The 15,055-nt window shown below is 50.8% G+C and overlaps 1 long non-coding RNA gene across 1 annotated transcript; it reads left to right on the top strand.

Annotated features, from left to right (window-relative positions):
- The first annotated feature begins 247 nt into the window (after positions 1–247).
- LOC308256325 lies at positions 248–7,721 on the top strand. The gene is made up of 7 exons (XR_013961443.1): positions 248–805; positions 1,743–1,937; positions 2,894–3,037; positions 6,364–6,433; positions 6,562–6,745; positions 6,897–7,016; positions 7,105–7,721. It is a non-coding gene; the product is annotated as an uncharacterized lncRNA (long non-coding RNA).
- The last annotated feature ends 7,334 nt before the right edge of the window (positions 7,722–15,055 follow it).

Here is a 15,055-nt window from a genome sequence, read left to right as displayed (position 1 = left end):
GGCTTGGAGACCATGCCCCTGTGCAGGGCAGAACTGATCAGCGGCTGCTAGGCTTCCAAAACTCTGTGGACCCTGTCAAGTGAGATTTTTTTAAGACTCGTTTTTGGACAGCTAACTTTAAATCTGCTGCCCTTTTCTCCACTTCCTGTGTCAGAGCACAGAAGCTTGGCTTTTGCGGAGCAGTCCCTTTTTAGATGTGTTCCGTGTTTTGAAGAATTTACTGCCCCACTCAGCATCTCAAATAATTGGATCGATGTTGCCGAGCCAGGGTTCAGCCCAGAGTGACGCTGTAGGACCGTGCTGAGGTCCTCTGAAGTCTTGGATGCTGCTGTGAGGGCAGCAGTGGACAGACAGGACATCAGCTCACAGTCAGCATCAGCCGGGAGCGCTGGTCCACAGAGGCCTTTAGCTACTGCATTGTTTTCTGTCTTCAGCCATCCTCGTACCATCTCCATGATTTTGCAAAGTCTGTATCACTGAGTGATTATTTACATACTTTCCCTTGAAACGACTTGGAAAACCACTGTCACTATAAACACAAAGTCACCGTAAAAGAAAACGGGTGACTCTCGCACTGTTCCTGTCAGTTGATGTGGCACTGACTTCCTGGCATGCTCAGCTCTGATTCCTGGGCTGCCACCTGCTGGTCCCCCGCCTGCCTGCCCAGCATGCTGTTGGAAACACAGTCTCTCTGGCCTGGCTGCTGTCTGGCACTTCCGCCTCTGCGCCCCTCCTCACGCTGACTTCACTCAGTGGACAACTGTCAGATTCACCCCAAGAGACTTGAATCTTGCTTCTCATCAAGGTTATCCTTCAGAATCCAAATTTTCCCTTGATTTCAGTTTGCAAGGCTTGGGTGCTTACAACTTCCCCGAGAGTCCAGACACTGGGTAGCTGAGAGCCAGAGGGGTCAGGTCCTAGGAAGGTGTGGAGGGGCCCAAATCCCCACAGTGGGCGTGGCTCCAGGTCCTTAGCCCTCCAGCTGCCTGGAGCAGGACGCTGTGCAAAACAGCCTTGTCCTGATGCTCCGAGAAACTCCAACCGCATTCATTTTTCACTTGTATTTGAAGAGCCCATCCCCTCTCCTAACGAGGTAGTTGAAGGTCTTTTAGGTGTGTATTTCTCCCCAATGTTGGTGTTGTTTTTACTAGTATTTTATTTAACTTTGCCAGTAGTACATGTTCACAGCAGAAAATTCAGGGATTGCAAAAATGGAAGGTAAAAATCATTCTTGAGTCAAAGTCACCATGTAGAGATGAAGACTCCTTAAATGACTGTTAGGGTGACAATGAACTTCTTTCTGCAATCATAAGGGAAGCCTGTTGGCAGGGTGCACATCCTGGACCTTGAGGGCCTGGACCACAGGTTGGGAGTGGTCTTGAGCAGTCACAGGCCAGGTCTTCTTAAGTCAGGGATTGAGTGACACAGCAGGTGGGCCCAGTAGTTAATGTGTTGCACTTTTACCAACATTTTGTTGAGCCTCCTGAGCTCATCCTTTATTTTCTCCCAGCTGCTGGGGGCTCGCACTGTGAGCCATGGTTAGAGCCAGGGCCAGCCTCCCAGGGCCTCCAGCTCAGGCTGCCACCAGGGCCTCCCCTTAGACCACAGCCCGTGAGGCACACAGCCCAGCTCTTGTCCCTGGGCTCCCTGTGCCTGCTGTCTCTGCTTCTAGGCCGCAGTGTGATCGCCCACCTTGGCATGGGAATTGCAGCCCCATTTCTCACTGTCCTTCTCTGCCCCAGGCCCTGGGAACCTAATACCAAAGGGAGTGGCTCCACCCAGAAGCAGCCTTGATGGCACTGATGCCTCCACTGACCCAGCCACCAAGCCCCGGCCATCAGAGCTGGGCTCCGGGGCCTGTTCATCCGCAGCCATCACTACAGCTCCTTCCAGCTCCACCTCCACCCCCACGTCCCGGCGCCTAGACCGCACCCACGGTGAGTCACGGTCCCTCCAAACCAAGAGTGATAAGCATCTCGGCCCGAGGTCCTTCCCAAAGACCCCGGTTCACAGGGGCAGGAGGCGCCTCTCAGACTGAGAGGTGGTCAGCAGGTGGGTGAAGCTGTGGACATGTTTGGTGTCCCACAGACACAGGTTCAGAGCTCAGCTCTGCCTATAACTGTGCGAGTTTGGGAAGGTAACTCCGCCATCTGGGGGCCTGGGCCTGAGCCCTGGAACCCACACCACTGCTCAGGAATTGGTGGCACCAAGCGGCTTCATAACGGAGGTGAACCGTCCTTTGGGCTACAATCAGGCAATGTTGGAGGTTTATTCTCCAGGGAGGAGACTTGACAGGGTCCTTGCACTGGAGGCCGGTCCATGGAGTGGAGGGCAGGTGTCCTAGACGGAAAAACAAGGAGGTTCAGGAGGGGTTGACAGGTTGGATGTCCCCCAGATGCCAGTAGCCAAGCGTGCTCGCACCTTAGATGGGATGTTACATCCTCTTCAAGGCATCTGATTAGCGGGAGGCATTCCCAGCAGAGCAGTCTGGTCACATCTTGCCAGAGGGAGCCCATGAGAAGTCAGGGTCCCCGGACACCTGAGGAGCTCCTGCAACACCTGAGACAAACTGATTTGAGAGCAACAGAGTCAGCGGGCATTAGGCACAGAGACAAAAGCTTTAAAATGCCCGTCGTGACCTCAGAGTGAGCCACTTTGCACGGTGAAACCAGACCAGGATGCTATGAAAAGAAGCATCTGGGGAAGAGCACTGGGAAATTTAAAATATGCAACAGCAGGGGAGAAATAAAGCTCAAAACTTAAAAAGACACTCTGCTTCTAACCTAGAGATGAAGAATCCGAGGACAGCAGAAAGAGCTGAAAATGACTGTCCCGGGGGTGTTAGAAACTGAAGAGAAGGGCTTATGATTTTTCATAATCTTACCTCCCACAGGACCCTGGAAGCCATGGCATGCATAACCGTGGTTTGACAAGCCCAGCAAAGACAGACAGGGTCCCTGCCCTCGAGGCTGCCTGGGGCAGCTTCAGGACCTGTCCCCTTGTTTACAAATCAGAAGCACCCCTGGGAGAAGATGAGGTGAGTGAGCACAGGGCAGGAGGCAGTCCCTCTGTGCTCCTGGGCAGACGCTGAAAAGGCAGCCACTCACTGTTGGGTGTCAGGGGCATGGTGCCTTGTGTGGCTGGGGCGGGCTTGCTCCGTGTCCCTTGTGGGCACTCAGCAGTTGGCCCGGTCTCCCAGGCTCTGCAGAGCAGAAGCCCTGCCTGGGCTCCAGAAGGAGCCAGGAGCACCATGTCCCCTGGGCCTGCCAGCGGCCTGTGTGGCTCCAGGCCCAGCCCTCCAGGCTAACCCTCGGGCTGTCTCAGCCTGGATCCCACCCAGAGCCCAGGCCTGTTTAGACGCCTGCTGACCCTGCCCAAGGGCCCCTCTCACTGCACACCCAGCACTGACCACGGCGATTCCCTGGCAGCCCAGAGCTCACGCTCAGGTGGACCTAGAACTGTCTGCAAAATGGAGACCCTGGTGTCAGTTTGTGGGGGATCCAGGGCTGCTGTCAGAGAACAGCTGGCAGGCCTAAGGCACATGGCATCTTAGTCCTTCTCAGGGAAGAGCAGTGACCGGTGGCCCATGGATACTTGACGTTGCTGGGAGGAGCTGCTGGTGCAGGCTCAGTCTCTAGGGAACCCGCATCCTCCCTCAGGTGGTGGTACTTTCCTTTTCCTTCCTCCAGCCCCTGGAGAGCCCAGGCCCCTGGGAGAGAATTGCTCTCAGGGCCCTGCTTTTGCTGCATCTGGCCCTGGAGCGGGGAGGGGCTCCCGGGACACTAAGTATCAGCTGCCTTTGCTGCATGGCCCTTAGGCCAGGACACTGCTGTCCTTTGGAGTCCCAGTCATTGCGCAGGCAGAAGTGTGACTTAAAGTTAAATCAGATAGAGTCCCGAGTGTGAGGCTGTCCCAGCAGGAGAAAAAGGGAAGAGATAGGACATATAGGCACCTGTTCCCTAAGGACACGGTCCACCCGTCCCTCCCTCCTCCAGGAGCTGGACACGACTACACCTCAGGGGCTGGGCCAGAGTCAGAGGTGGCTGTCTCGCAAAAGGCCCAGGTTTCCCCGTTTATGTTCAGGTCCGCTGAATCTCCAGCCCTATGTTCTCCGCAGGCTAGAATTCAGATGACAGCCCCTGTGAGCGGTCCCTGGAGCTCAAGTTCCCAACCGCAGGCAGCACGGGGCGTGGACGGTGTGTGGTGCCCTTCCGCCTGGGTTATCACACCTGTTTCCATCAACAGTGCTTTTCCTTCAAGCTAAGGCCTGTGTGCAAATCCCACACACAGAGGAGGTGAACGAGGAGGTGTTGTGCTGAAGTGGGAATGGGGACCCACAGTTCCTCAACACCCTTTTCCTGCCTCCCCTAGGGGCCTAAGCATGCAGCTCCTGCTTACCTCCCTCCAGTGATGGGTGTCACTACTTCTGGAGGCTCTGACTCCTCTTGCTGGCAGGAAGCGCTAGTGGCCCAGGCACAGAGCACTGATTGCAGGAAGGTCTCACCTTCCTCACCTGGACTTTAGTTGCCCAGAGCAGCTCCCTGTTGAAAATTTCATCTTAGAAATTGGTGGAAACACTTGCCATCTCAAGTAGGCAGAAGGGAATCAGTGAATGATACCAGCCTTTTCAAACATTAACAGTTGCTTTGGGTTTTTATAATTCCTGAGAACAAAATCCTAGGAGGGTGGGAAGCTAACGTTTTGAATAAAGTGAAAACTGAGAGAGTTTCCATTGGATTCAGCTTCTGAAGTAATCAACAGTAAGTGTAGGAGTGAGCATTATCTCCTCCCTCCCATTGCCTAGAAAGCTCCATGGTGCTGGCATGGACTCTTACAACTTATGGGCAGAGACAGGCTCTGTGGGGAAACAGTGTGAAACCCCGGAGCCCTCACATCTTCTCACTGGGTGGAGGGGAACAGGACAGGAGGAGTCGGCCACCGCTCTTAGAAGTGTCACTGAGGGGACAGATTTATGCCGAATCAGCTGAGGAAAAGGATCTTATTCCTTAGTGTTCTGATTCCTCGAGCTTCTCATATCAAGAGACAGAGGCGAAGGGGTGGGCAGTGCTGGGCTCCAATGGACGGAGGGTTTGGAGCCCGCTGATCTGTGTCACAGTTGCCTTTCAGTGACACGTCCTTTTCCAAGAGGAAGGTGGATGTTTCTGTTCAAGGTTTTTCTTTCTCAAAGAGGGGGCTGGTTCTGCTTCTGTGCTCTCCACGGAACCAAGTACTTTTCGGCTCACCCCCAGCCCCGCTGCTAACAGGCTTTTTCCGAATCCTGCTATTTGGGGAGCGGGCCAGGGCTGGGGAACTGGGTGCCCTGTGCCCCTGTGAGTCCAGAGCAGACTGCTAGGTGGGGCGGAAGCAGAGCTGCTCCTAGCGTGTCCCCGGTTCTCAGTGCAGTTCAGCTCAACACCAGCTGTGTGCAGGGAGGACGGGCACACAGTCCCTGTCCCCAGCTGTGACTGTGCGGTGGGACAAGCCCTGATGGTACACGGGGCGGGGCCGTGGGACTGCGTGTGCTGGGGGCATGGACCAGGAGGGGCGGTCTGCAGGCCTGAAAGGGACCGCCTGCCCTGGCCAGGTGGTGCTGCCCTCCCTGCAGCAGGTGCTCCCCCTCTGATCCAGGGAGGCAGGGAGGGCTGCCCTAGACACGCTCAGGCAGGCACACACCGCAGCCAGGAGGGCGGCTGCCCCACACTTGTCATCGTGAGGTCCATTTCTTTTCCCTTTGGGGCAGCTGTCAATTTGAGACAAAAAGAGGAGAAGCTGAAGGACAGCAAACAGCCACGGAAAGCCAGCATGTTCTTTCCTCCTGAGACCCAGCACATGCCCCTCGGACCCCAGAGGTGCTGCGGCCCCTGGAGCGGGCACAGGCTTCATTGTGCACACGTGGGCGCTCACTCTGCCCTGTCCTGGCTCCCGCCCTCACCAGGTGCCACTGTTCTGGTCTAGGCAGCGTGTTTCCACGTGTTCTAGAAAGCTCCATGTGTCCTAATGGTGGGCTCCTCACCCCTCCAACGCTTTGCTTTCCCAGAGCCACCCCGTTTGGTCTATACCGGAGTTCTGCGTGAAATTTCCTTTGTCAACAACATTGTTTGAGCCCCAGCCCCAGACCGCACATACACAGACGCACAGGCTGTCATCCCGCACAGCCCATGCCCACTGTGCACGGGGCCTGACTCTCAGGGGAGGCGGGTCCCCTCCTGGGGCGTCTCCAGAACCTGCGTATGTCCTTCTGAGGCCGCTCCCTGAGCTGTGGCAGAATCACTCTGTTCTGTCCTCCTTTGCAGACTGGATGGCGTAGTCTGGGCTAGACTGGGTCAGCGGCCCTTTCGGTTCAGGGTGGTCCTTTCCTCTCAGGGTCCCGGCCAGGCAGCTTAAGAGAGCCGCAGGGATGAGTCCAGTGACCGCTCACCTCGCGGCCTGAAGGGTAAGTCGTCCCTCCTTCTGGGCACTTTCCAGTGCCCTTGGATCTCCGCTCCGGGCTTGGTGCTATCTGTGTGATTTAAAGAAGACGATTAGCAAGTTCTTCAAAGCTTGATGGGTTTGCCTCCATAGGGCACACCATGCCGTTTCAGGCTCAGGCCTGGGAGTTTTCACGGATTGGGGTTCAGATCCCTTCTCCTCACTGACCAGCTCTGGGCACCTGGGCAAGCCACCCATCCTCCGAGTCTGAGTTCCTGCAGCTTCCGGAAGGGGACAGGTCCGTGAGTTCCGGTCCATCGTGGTCAGAAGACACGGGGTGAGTGTGATTCCTTTACGATGTTTAAGCTTGTTAATGGTGCAGATGATGGCTGTGTACGCCTCACAGCTGTTGCTAATTTCAGCTTTAGCAGAAGCTCTGCACCTCCCTCCCACATATTTTGTTTTTAAATCCCACTGTGAACTTCTAGAGAATTCCAGCATGTCCTTGACATCCCCAGTGCCAGCCTGGGAGAAGTGTGCTCCAGGTTCTCCAGCAGGGCTCCCTGTGTTCCGTGAGCCAGAGGCAGCGCAGAGCCCACTGGAGGCAGGTGAGTGAGAGTGAGAGACTGACGTGTGTCCCTCTGTGTCCCCTCGCCCGGACACCAGGTTCCTCTGACCCGGCCCTCTTCACCGCAGGCCCGAGAGCTTCCGCAGTGAGGACCTGATGCCCAGCAGGGACACAGCACTCTACCCCGCCCCGCAATGCCAGGACCCCAGGACACACTACCCTCAGCCGCCTGGAGTACCCGCCACCCGGAATGGGCCTCTCCACCAGGAGGCATCCAGAAGAGGGGTGTGGCCCAGCCCCAGGGATGGTCACCCTGGAGGAGTTCCTGGAGGAGCGTGACTGGGCTCCCCCTATGCTGCGTGTGGCCCGGGAGTGCTCTTTCCTCACTCTCCCCTCAGATGGACCTGGACCAGAGGGGAGACCTGGACAGCAAAGTCACAGGGAGGGATGGGATGGGGCTGGCGCAACCTGGCTGCAGAGCTGGCTGGATGGGAACATAACCACTAGCCAGAAAGTGACTGTGCTGGCGGCCCGCCCAGACCTGAGAGGCTGTTCTCTCCATCTGTGCAGAGAGTGGCAGAAATGCTAACATGAGGGGTAAGCCATGCAGTCTCTCTTGACGCTGCCACTGGGAAGGAGGCGGTCCTAGTCCATCTGTCAATAAACGGGCAAGGCTGTGCTGCAATGACACTTTACTTACGGACATTGACCTTTGAATTCCATAGAGTTTTCACAAAAGATCGTTTAAAACATTTCTTTTAATCATTTAAAAATGTAAAAACACTGCTTAACTCACAGGCCATACCAGAGCGAGTGGCAAGTCCTAGCCGGCTTGGCACAGTGGTTAGAGCATCAGCCCGTAGACTGAAGGGCCTCAAGTTGGATTCCAGTCTAGGGCACATATTCAGTTGCAGGCTCGATCCACCAGTCTTGGTCGGGGCATGTGCATGGGGCACCCAATCATTGTGTCACTCTCACATTGATGTTTCTCTCCCCCTCCCTCCTTCCCTTAACCCCTTCTACTTTCTCTAAAAATTAATGGAAAATATATCTCCTCAGTGGAAGGTTAACAACAACAACAAAAAGAGAGAGAGTGGATGTCAACGGGCCTATAAAAAGTCCCAGCACAGTCTGGCCTGTGCCAACAAACTCTTCCATCCATCCACCTGCTTCCATTTTTGAGCACTTGCCCTGCGCCTCCCTGGGCTTGACACTGGGAAAATGCAAATGCAAAGGCCGCAAACCCCGGAGACTGGAAATAAGGAATGCTATCAAGGCCACTCATGCTGGATGGAGACATTCGGGCCCTGTCTCTGGAGCCCAGCCTACTGTGGTGGTTTTTGTGGCCAAGAAAGACAGCGATCGGTGCAGCGTCTCAGATCAGCGTTCCATGAGCACAGGCCAAAATTAACCATTTTCTAGGTCCTGGAAGGTTCTAGAAGGCAGTTGTACTTCATTTTAATTAAATGAACTAAATGAACTGGGTGCTGTTCACAAGGCCAATGCCTGATGGTGTTTGCTCCTGCCAAGAACTGGATAGTTCTTGGTTGAAGCATCTGCCCCCTGGTAGTCAGTGCGCATCATAGCAACTAGTGGAATGGTCATATATATATATATATATATATATATATATATATATATATATGAGGCCCAGTACACATATTCATGCACACTGAAAGGAAATTAATTAGAAGAAATATTTTAGAGTCTGGGGAGGGACCATAGGAGATTGGCTGGCTGGAGAGGGACTGTGGGTTTTGCTCCAAGGTGTGTCTGGCCATCTCGCCCAGTCCCAATTGGCCAGACCCCACCAGCAAGAGGGGTCTCCTGCAGTACCTTATCTACACAGAATCTACCGTGTTTCCCCGAAAATAAGACAGTGTCTTATATTAATTTTTGCTCCCAAAGACACGCTAGGTCTTATTTTCAGGGGATGTCTTATTTTTCCATGAAGAAGAATACGGTACACATTTATTGTTAAATGAAAATAAAGGAAATTTATTACCTGTATACGGTACGGTAGTACGGTAGTTGTCAACACAAACCAGACAAACTGTGAATCCTACAGTATCAAGAATTTACTCATTTATTCAATGACAATCATGTCATCATCTTCTGGAACATCATCATAACAATCCAATTCCTGAATTTCCTGGTGAATTTCTTGTGACTCCATTTCTTTCAGAATCAGTGGACCAAATCTCTCATGTTTAGCAATAGCACTGTCTTTAAATGAGTACTTCTTGTCAAGGTAGCCTGCTCGCAGTGCATTTGCAATGCAACTGTCAGTGATTTTCTCCCATGAATTCTTCACCCAAGTCACAACTTCTTGCAGTTTAGGTTTCACAAAGTTTCCACGCTGATTTCTCTCCATTCTATTTTCAGTGTAGTCATTAATTTCCATGCGCAAATTGTCTTTGAATGGCTTGTTTCTTGCAATATCAAGAGTCTGGAGATAGGCCGTCATTCCTGCGGGAATCATTATCTGATCTATTTTTCTTTCGTGAAGAAATGTCTTCATGTCTTTAGCGTGGTGAGTGCTGGCTGCATCCCAGACTAGCAGACCTCTTTGGCTCCCTCGCATAACAAGCGGCAGCATTAAATCGACCCACTTCCTTATAACTGCTTGTGTGGCCCAGGCTTTTTCAGTTTCAAGAATAAAAACGCCCAAAACACGTTCAATCTTTTCCTTCTTGCCCTTAGAAATGATTAAAGGTGGGATTTTAGTGCCATTCAGACGAATTGCCAAAATACAGGAAACACGTGCACTTTCGTAAGCAGTGGGGGGAATGTACGCCAAGGAGGCACCCCGCTGTTCAATTGTTGTTTGAGATGATTGGCCCATAAACACTGCAGTTTCATCCATAGCAATCATGTTGGAAAGATTGTATTTAGAGAAGTCAGCATCATCAATAAAGGACTTGAATGCAAGTGCTCGCTTAATAACTTGAGTATCTTCCAACCTAAACAATGTTGAAGATCTTCTTAAAGACAGTTCACTTCGCTGAAGGAAATTATCCAGCCAGTGTTGTGATGCTTTGAAGTCTTCGGGGGCTATGTCAAACTGTGGTGCCATTGCAAGGGCAAATTCTTGGATCTGAGCCCCATTCACAACCAAAGCCTTTGCTCTCCTGTCAACAACCCATTCGCAGATCAGGTCTTCCAGTTCGGAAAATAATGGTTGCCGACCTGATCCACACTTGCGCTTTTTAGCATTTCCCTTGTCCACTTGTTCAATGAGGTTACCATACTCTGCTTGCCATTTTGGGACCAATCGGATACTCAACATCTTCTCTTTGCAGAAAGCAGTAAGATTTTGGCCCCAAGAGTCTTCCACGATTCTTTTCTTGTACTCCACGGAGTAGCTTTTGCTTTTTGCGCTCATTTCTAGGGGTAAAAAAAAAGGAATTGGGGTATCAAGGTGGGGGAGGGGGATCACTCAAAATGACACAGGGGGGACCAGAGGGGGGAATCAAAATGGCATAGGAGAATCAGAGGGGGGATTACCATTTTAGTAACCCCTTTTGATCTTCCTGTGTCATTTCGATTGTCCCCTCTGATCCTCCTGTGTCATTGTGATTGTCCCCTCTGATCCTCCTGTGTCATTTTGATTGCCCCCTCTGATCCTCCTGTGTCATTTTAAGTGATCCCCCTCCCCCCACCCCTGTGCCACTGAACACCTTCACCAGACATCCCCCCTACCCCTTTATCAGACACTTACCCCCCTAGGGCCTGCCTGGAGACTGTCACTGGGCTTGCTGGGGCCTGGATCTGGGCTGGAGCAGGGTCTGCCACTGACTGAGAACCTTCAGTCATCATGAAGGGTGCCGCGAGCATCAGGTAGTGTCACCAGAGACAGACCAGGACTCACCACCTTCGCCGCGTCCCGTCCGCGCTCTAATCCTCCTATTCTTCTACATGCATCTGCGAAAGTCTCCTCCTCTCTCCCGCCCCCACGCTCACCGCTCACTCCGACCTCCGCTCCACCTCCATACAGCAGTGACATCAGGACTCCGCGTAACGTCACTGGTTGCTAGATGCCAGTCGGGGCGGCCCTAGCGACCAGTTTACGGTAAATTAATTTTCATTCTGAGACAGAGCCTGGGGGCCTTATTTTCGGGGGATGCCTTATATTTCACCCAGAAGGAAACCTGTAAGAAGGTCTTATTTTCGGAGGATGACTTATTTTCGGGGAAACACGGTATGGAATATGCACTTACCTTGACTGCAGCTGGGACTCTACTAAAGAGCAGGAGAACTTGTCCCACATTGGTCAGATGTAATGGACACTGTTGAGGACCTTGAATTTTTCTCTCTGCCAGATACATTAAAGAAATAGCTGTCAGCATTGGTTCAGAAATCTATTAAAAGTCATACAAATTATTCTGCAACAAACCTAAAAACTCCATGGGCCAAGCAATGACCTTAGAGACCCCCAAACACTTCTAGGATTTGAGTTTCATGATCTCTGAGATTACTTTCACTTTGAGTCTGAGTCAGCTCCACAGCTTTTTTTGGGGGGTGGGAGAAGGAGAATCAAAATACATTGAATTAACAGCAATGGACTTTTTCTTTTCCTTCCATATTACGCTAGTCACCTACTGCTAAAGTAATGCAGACTTGAATTTTAACCCGTCAAGGGGCTCAGGCATTTCATAACATCTGTGTGTGTGTGTGTGTGTGTGTGTGTGTGTGTGTGTGTGTCCCTCTCTCTCTCCCTCCTGTCTCTCCTACTAGGTTCTACTTCCTCACTCATTTTAAAACCATGCCACTAATGCCCCAAAATTTCTTCCTGGAGTGGTGCGGAAGACCAGAAACCTGTAACAGGGATCTGCAATGTATTCAACTTACCAACAAGGTCTTTAAAGACAGGGGCTTTTATTTTATATGTGAGGACCAACACAGAGAAGCACCATCAGCACTGTATTCCCATCTCTCCTTCCCCTCCAACCCGCCCCCCTAAGAGCATGCATTTGCCTGCTGTGTCACAGCTCACCGCCTACCTCTGTGTGTGATAAACACAACCTCCTTTCTCCTCAGCCTACTCTACCCTTCCTCAGTCCCTCTCCCCTGTATTTCCAATGCTTTCCCAGCTTGGGTGTGCTCCTTAAAACCTACTCTCTCAAGATAAAGGTCTCAAAATATAACGGTGGGCTGGCTATTATTGTTAAATCTTTATTGTTGAAAGTATTACATGCATCCCCCTTTTTCTCCCATTGACCCATTATAGCCTGCCCCTGCCCCACACCCCAGGCCTCCACCACCCTATTGTCTGTGTCCATGGGTTATGCATAGATGCATACAAGTTCTTTGGCTGATCTCTTCCCACCCACCCATCCACTCTCGCCACCTCTGACATTCGACAGTCTGTTCCATGTTTCTGTGTCTCTGGATCTATTTGGACGGACTATTAGATGACATGAAGGACTAATTGAAAATTGGCAGGTGTGACAATGGTGTTATGGTTAGTTGAGGAACTGCCCTCACTTTTTAGAGACACACTGAGGTATTTGGTCATTAAGACTCTTTTTCTTAAAGTAGGTCAGCATACACAAACTCGCCCTTGACCCAGACCTCCGTCTGGCTAGTTGTGTATCCTCACGGCCATTCAAAGGCAGACTCCTTAACACAGCCTCTACGTCCATGTTCACTTCCTCAGCCCCATTTACTTCCTCCCCCAACTCCTCTCCATCACCTGCTCTCCACGTGTTCTAGCCAAGGTCCCTGTGCAACCCATGAGAAGGGAAGGGATCCTCTCTCCTTGCTCAGGCCTTGGGACTCCAGAAGGAGGCTGACTTCCCTGTAAGCCTCATCCACAAGGAAGCGGAGATTGGAAAACAGTTTTAGAAACTACGACATCCATTCTTAGTTGAGACGGAGGAAAATGGACTTGGTCGCACATTGCTGACGGGGGTGTGAATTCCCTCCTATAAAAGTCTGGCAGAATCTATTTAAAAGTACACATGCTTTCCCCACATGTTTTGAGAGAATCTAGTGAATAAGCACAAATTACATAAGGAGATTCATTGTATAGTTATTTGCAATGGCAACCCCCTGGAAACCAGTTCCATATTCATCAATAGGAAATTAGATGAAGAACTCTGGTATGTATGCTATGAAATATTATATACGTCTTAAAAATAAAGAGGTGTGTGTGTGTGTGTGTGTGTGTGTGTGTGTGTAACTGGAGGAATGGCCATGATATGTTATTAAGTAGAAAAAAGTAGTAAGTGGAAAAAGCAAGTTACCGAGTATGAGTAAAATATGTTCCCATTTTTCATTACAGAAGGAAAACTGCTATATAAATATATAAATGTACACATGCACACACATGTATGAAAGAAGAAACACAGACATATTTATATAAAAATCTGTAATAATACCCACACACAAAAACTATTAACATTGGTGAGTATGAAAGAGAGGGATTATAGAGAGGACATGGAAATTAACTGTGTATCTTCTTGTTTGGTTTGACTTTTTGCACTGATTCTACATCATTTTTATGATGTAAAAATATAATAAAATACTTTAATTGAACATAAAATATTCTGACCCCCTACTATCAATAAGTTAAATAATATTATCAACACCATATTTTTCCCTTTTTAAAAAATTGAAATGTAATTAACATGTAACATTATATTAGTGTTTTGGTATTCAACTTAATGATTTGATATTGCATATATTGCAAAATGATCACCACAGTAAATCTAGTTAATATCCATGACCACACAGTTATAATTTTTTTCTTGTGGACACCACAATTCTTAAATCATCAGTTTATTCATTCACTAATTCAGCCCATGGGCTCTGCATCCAGTTGATCCATATTCAGTGATGCCTGACATATGCTACATTGTAGGGCACAGCAGGGAACAAAACAGAGCCAGACACCACCTTCAAGGACTACAAGGTAGAACAGGTATTAAATGAGCAGAGCATGTGAACAGAGTGTGACAAGGCCACAAAATAAAAGCGTGGGGTCCTGTGAGGAAATCCTAGGGTGCCGATGAAGCTGCGTGCACCATGCGACCAGCAAAGTCACTCTAAGAAGAACACGCCTAAACTGAGACCCAAAGGGTGAGATGTAACCAAGAGTTGGCCAAGAGCTGAGAGGAGCATCGACCCACTCCACAGGGGGAGGCTGGCTGTAAGAAGCCTCTGTTTGATGTGCACAAGAAATCAGGAGAAGGTCAGGGTGTCTGGAGCCCCCTGAGCAAGGGAAGGTGGAGCGAGATGAGGTCAGAGAGAGGCCTGGATACCGCGGAGCTATATGTGCCAGGGAGGAGTGTGGCTCTGGTTGTGAAGTACGCGCACAAGGATGTAACTCCCAGAGGACTGCCAGGATGGAAGTTAATGTTATGAGCCAGACGGTGGGACAAGTTGATCACCTCACATGTCCACCTACTATGTGCTAGACACCCTGAGAAAGTACAGGGAGAAAGTGAAATATAACCTTTTTCCTTGAAGACATTACCGGAATGGCAGTGGTATTGTTGATGCTCAGGTGCCTTTGTCTTCTCATCTCTGTGTATATGACCGTCTCTCACCACCCACAGGCAGCCATCTGCATGGCAAGGAAGGGGCTGCTTTTCTTTCACCTGGGCAAGAGGAATGTGTGTGATTGGGACTCTTACAGCAGAAAAGAAGAAACACATTTGGAATTCAGTTTTTGACTACCAGAACAGAATTTCCAAGACCGTATTTTGGAAGTCATACTTTATTATTAAGATATAAAGTAGATATTCCCTAGGTGCCAATTAACGTGTGAAAAGCTAGACCCGCCTGACTTGAAGTGAGAACATGTCTCTGCACTCACCGCCACGTCAGTGCACCAGGCTTTCTGAGAGGAGACACACTTCGGCTGTGCGTTTCCAGGGCTGCAGCCCTTTGGCCAGCAGGGGACGCCACCCCGCCCCTCTCTGCTCCCTGCTCTCCACCAGGAAGTCCCGCCCCTGCCGGAAGTTAGAGTGGGTGCATTTGGAAGATGGTGGCTTTCCAGTGCTCATGACCTCAGGAAGCACGAGACAGGCATGGCCCGTGGGCGGAGGGCTGCAGGCGGGGGGCAGGGCCCTG

The sequence above is a fragment of the Plecotus auritus genome (genome assembly GCF_963455305.1).
Source record: "Plecotus auritus genome assembly, chromosome: 8".
NCBI classification, from domain to species: domain Eukaryota; kingdom Metazoa; phylum Chordata; class Mammalia; order Chiroptera; family Vespertilionidae; genus Plecotus; species Plecotus auritus.
This window is presented reverse-complemented; position numbering and strand designations above follow the sequence as displayed.